Source organism: Entelurus aequoreus, linkage group LG03, assembly GCF_033978785.1.
Source record: "Entelurus aequoreus isolate RoL-2023_Sb linkage group LG03, RoL_Eaeq_v1.1, whole genome shotgun sequence".
Classification (NCBI taxonomy): domain Eukaryota; kingdom Metazoa; phylum Chordata; class Actinopteri; order Syngnathiformes; family Syngnathidae; genus Entelurus; species Entelurus aequoreus.
In genome coordinates, this window is record NC_084733.1 from 46027153 (window position 1) to 46032292 (window position 5140).

At 50.3% G+C, this 5140-nt stretch overlaps 1 long non-coding RNA gene across 1 annotated transcript in view; it reads left to right on the forward strand.

Moving 5' to 3' along the window:
• Positions 1-332: 332 nt before the first annotated feature.
• Positions 333-5140, forward strand: part of LOC133646507 (uncharacterized) — a 10711-nt gene continuing 5903 nt past the window's right edge. Inside the window, exon 1 of the long non-coding RNA XR_009825303.1 lies at positions 333-468. This is a non-coding gene — a long non-coding RNA (uncharacterized LOC133646507). The remainder of the gene's footprint in view (positions 469-5140) is intronic.

The following is a 5140-nucleotide window of genomic DNA, read 5'->3' on the forward strand; positions in this document are numbered from 1 at the left end:
ATATATATATATATATATATATATATATATATATATATATATATATATATATATATATATATATATATATATATATATATATATATTTTTTTTTTTTTTTTATTGTTTTTTCATGGTAAAAAAATACATTTGACAAGTTAAAAGTAGCTTTATTGACGTTTGAGAATGTGTGCTGCCGGATCTCCGCCACCAGATGGAGCCCGCGGGCTCAACGTTGAGACCCGCCCACATTGAGGGAAAATAAGCCCCTCCTCGATGTGCGGGCTGCAGCCAGGGGTTACTCGGGGCACTTGGACGAAACACGTGTGTCTATTTTTTTTGCAACCAATCAGAGCGTCAGAATCCAGACTAGGCCCGCCCACTCGGGGGTCACTCCTTTGCCATAAAACGTGTCGACAGCGTTCCCATTTTCCATAATTTTGCCTTTTTTCCCATCTTTAAGAACAAAAGAAGAAGACGACATGGGAGGTTTGTAACACTTCAAAATGAGAATATTCTGGCTAAGCAGCCTTCTTTCTAATCGTATCATGTTCAGCAGGCTTAAAATTATGTATTGCTTCTTGTTTAATTGGAAATGCGTCACAGTTAGCGTGTTGAATGTTAGTGACATTAACGTTTTAACATTGTAACCTATTTTTATGGGCATGCCTCTTAATGATGTTAAGTTCCTGTTATAGGCTGTTTTGCAGTGTATGCTTGGAGCTCTTGTTTTGAAGGCGCCTAGGGCGGAAGTGATGTCATGTGTTGTGAAGCGGAGGTTTTTGAGAAGAAGAAAAATAAAGTGGTCCTCGTGTGAACTGGAGCCTCCGTGTTTGTTATTTTGTAGTTTGATACAGTCTAGGCGATATTTATAAACCCTCGGTTACATTGGTGGCAGCGGTGGGATTTTCGGTCCCGCAAAAGAAAGACGTTTATTAATGCAAAGTTCTGAGAGTCAGTTAGCTTCATAGTTAGCCGCAGTTAGCAACGGCGGAGTGTCGTCTTGGCAGGAAGCAAGAAGACTTATTTCATATTGCTGCTGCAATGTGGAATAAAAGCGAGGACCCGCTGGACTATAGCTACAGAGAGCAACGTGGAGACAGATCGTTCGCCAGCAATGTAAAAATTGAGCTCCCGCAGCCATTTTCCGGTGAGGAAAAACAAAGTTTCCCCTGCTGGGCCAGGCAATATGAAGTAGCAGTGAAGGCGCTTGTTGGAGGCACGGGCAGTAGCTTTGATTATGAACTGGTGAGGATTTTACCCACGCGGCTGACAAAGGCTGCTTTTCGTCTCTGGGATAGCTTGCCAGCTGCTGTTCAGGTGGACTACGATCAGGTGAAAGAGAAACTGCAGGAGGCTTTCGGACAAAAACGTTTCCTAGACTGTTTCAGAGCAAATATCTCTGCCCGCCTACGTGCTCCCGGAGAGAGTCTGGAAGTATACGCAGCAGACATAAGCAAGCTAGTTCAGGAAGCATTCCCAGGCTACGGTGATATAGCCCAGAAAGAGGAGAAATTTCGCAGATTTTTGGCTGGACTCGACCCAGCTCTGAGAGCTAAATGTCATGAGCAGGGAGCGACTGATTTGGAGGAGGCCCTGATCATCGCTGGCCGGTGTGAGATGGCCAGAGAGGCCCTAAAGATGGACTATGTCAGCACACAGGTACGCCCACCTCCCACTGAAAGCGGTACAGCGGCCATGGTGCACTCCATATCTGGTGATGGCGGTGGGTTGTATAGGACTATGGACAGACTTACGGCAGATATGAGGGAAATGAGGATGGAAATGAAACGAATGGCAGAGGAAAACACCCGACTGCGATCCAGCCACTGGAAAGATGAACGGCGAGCACCTCATCCAGTACGTGGAAGTCAGTGTCAATGTACTTGTGGGGAGCTAGGCTGTCCGTCTCGACCATGGGGTCAACAGAGAGGGCGTTCACCTGACTGTGGCTATGAACAGAGAGGGCGTTCACCTGACCGTGGCTGGCGCGAGCGGCGCACAGAAGGAGGGCCGAGGGAGAAACAGGACTATTGGGGTCCCTACAACAACCGAGCCAACTCCCCAAGTTGGCGGGGTCCAAGACCTGCTAGAAGCCCCTCTAATGAGGAAACACAGAGACGGCGAGGTGTGCATTTTCTCTCCCCCAGGAGGGAAGAAGCAACAAACCAGTCGGGAAAAGAGATGTAGCTGATGTTGCAGCCCAAACGTCAGCTACAGAACCTATGGGCCCTATGGAGGGAGGGATGTTTATCCCCTCCATGAGCAATGCAATGACACCGGACAAGACAGAACAGCGAACCTCATATGTGAGGGGAAGCATTGAAGGGACTGAAATTAACATATTGATCGATTCAGGAGCAACCGAGTCGTTCATCAGTGACAACTTCCGCAGGTCTGTTCCAGCCCTGCGCAAGCGACCCTTAACGGCGGATTTTATTGCTGCACGGGCAGTGAATGGACAGTTGCTCGACACACTGGGCACTATAACAGTGACTATGCGTCTGGAGAAGACCTCCCGACAGCAGGTTTTCCATGTTATTAGGGGGTCCACACAAACAGCGCTACTGGGCTTGGACTTTCTTGTCGCAAATCATGCCCTTCTGGATTATGCCCGTGGCAAACTACACCTATGGGACACTGCACTTCCACTCCTGAGTGGAAAAGACCTGATTCCGGAGTGTTGTAATGTTTCCATCGCCACCGTTGTGACACTGCCCCCCCTCAGTGAGATGCTGGTGCCTGTGAGTGTGTCCCCACCTGGGCCCGTTGATCAACTTCCTGACTTTGTGGGTTACTTATCACCCAACCTGAAAGGCAAAAGTGAGTGTGTCATAGCTCACACAGTGACATCTGTAAAGGACGGGGTTACCACAGCCCGTGTGTTGAACCCTACAGATCAGGACATTATACTGAGAGAAGGCGTGCACCTGGGGGAGTTTTTCTCCGTGGATGAGGCGGAGATCGTGACACTTCCTCAGCGTCCAACCGAGACTGTCTCTACCATTTCATCCAGTGAGGTGCCTGTTGTGTCACTGGAGGAGTCTTCTGCTTGTCAACAACAGAAAGCACAACTGGCTGCACTGCTGGCCGAGCATCAGGGGATTTTCAACCCGTCAAAAGGGGGGACTGGCAGATGCACCCTTATCCAACATCACATCAAGACCGGTGATCATCCTCCTTTGCGGCAGCGCGCCTACCGGACTTCACCAGAAAAGAGAGAGGAAATAGACAGGCAGGTGACTGCCCTGCTGGCGGACGGGGTGATTGAGGAAAGCTGCAGCCCATGGGCCTCGCCTGTGGTCCTTGTCAAGAAGAAGAATGGTGAGTGGAGATTCTGCATTGACTATCGTCGTCTGAACAGTGTAACCGTGAAAGATTCTCATCCGCTCCCCAGGGTGGATGAGACCCTGGATGCACTGGCGGGCTCCCTTTGGTTCAGCACATTGGATTTCACTAACGGATATTGGCAGGTCGAGGTCGCTGAGGGAGACAGGGAGAAAACTGCCTTCACCACGGGCCGGGGCCTCTACCAGTGGCGGTCTATGCCGATGGGCCTTACTAACTCACCTGCAACATTTCAGCGCATGATGGAGCTGGTGCTCAGAGGGCTCCCATGGCAAGTGTGTATGGTGTACCTTGACGACGTGTTAATATATAGCCCCACCTTTGAGGCCCATCTCACCAGTTTGCGTGAAGTTTTCTCCAGGATCCATGCAGCTGGCCTCAGGCTGAATCATAAGAAATGTCATCTGGCTCGAGATCATGTAGTGTTCCTGGGACATGTTGTTTCTCGCCACGGCTTACAGCCCGACCCTCGAAACACAGACAAAGTCAGAACCTGGCCCACACCACAGAACCCAACCGAAGTGAGAGCCTTTGTGGGCCTTTGCTCTTACTACAGACGCTTTGTTAAAAACTTTGCCCAATGTGCAGCCCCTCTGCACCGCCTCACCTGCAAGGACACACCTTTTAAATGGACAAGTGAGTGTGACACAGCCTTTGAGTACCTGAAGGGGGTGCTTTCATCTGCTCCAGTTGTCACCATGCCTGATTTTAACATCCCTTTTAAAGTGTACACAGATGCCTCTTTGGAAGCAGTGGGGGCGGTGTTGGCTCAGGACCAGGACGGACTGGAGCGTGTGGTGTCATACGCTAGCCAAGCACTCAGTTCCCCAGAAAAACGCTGGTCTACATTTGACAGAGAGCTGTGGGCCGTAGTGTGGGCTACACGGCAATTCAGACATTACATAGGGTCAGCTGCCTTTACCATCATAACTGATCACAAGCCTCTGCTGGGCCTGCGTGGCATGTCCATTGACAAGGATCCCACGGGACGCCGAGCAAGATGGATACTGGAACTGGACCCTTATAACTGGAGTATGCAGCACAAGGACGGCAAACGGCATACTAACGCTGATGCACTTTCACGGCGTCCTCAAGACCCTGAGCCTAGTGTGGTAAACACAGGTGAGACAACCACACAAGTGAATGTTATAAGCTCAGATATAGAGCCCAGCGTTCCCCAACCAGTCACTCAACTGCTACAAACAACCACGGGAAACCCACCGACCTCTGACCTCCATACAGGGGAGCGGCGTGTGGAAAAGAACAGTGGGGTGCAGGACTTGTCATTCAAATATGTACTGTCACATGACGGAACGGAAATGAGGGGGCTACAACGGGCCGACCCAGATATTAATCGGGTGTTGGACTGGATGGAGAGAAGTGGCTCTCGGCCATCTAAGGGGCAGATGAGAGGTAGCTCTAGGTGGCTTCGAAAATTATGGACTGAATATCCCCGCCTCGCTGTTGTTAATGGACTACTTTGCAGGACGGTGAACTCTCCCCTCACCGGAGATGCTCTGTGTCAGGTTGTTATGCCCTCCTCACTTATCGCTGATGTGTTGCAGCATCTACATGGGGGCTCTACATCGGCACATTTTTCCGTGGAAAGAGTGTGGGAACGTGCAAGGGAAACTTGCTACTGGCCGTTCATGTTCAAAGATATTCAGCGGTGGTGTGAACAGTGCATCCCCTGTCAAACCCGCAAGGCCCCGGTGCCTAAGCATCGGGCACCGATGGGGGGCGTCCATGTAACTCGGCCACTCCAGAGAGTGGCAACGGACATTCTGGAACTGCCAGTGACTTCTAAAGGAAA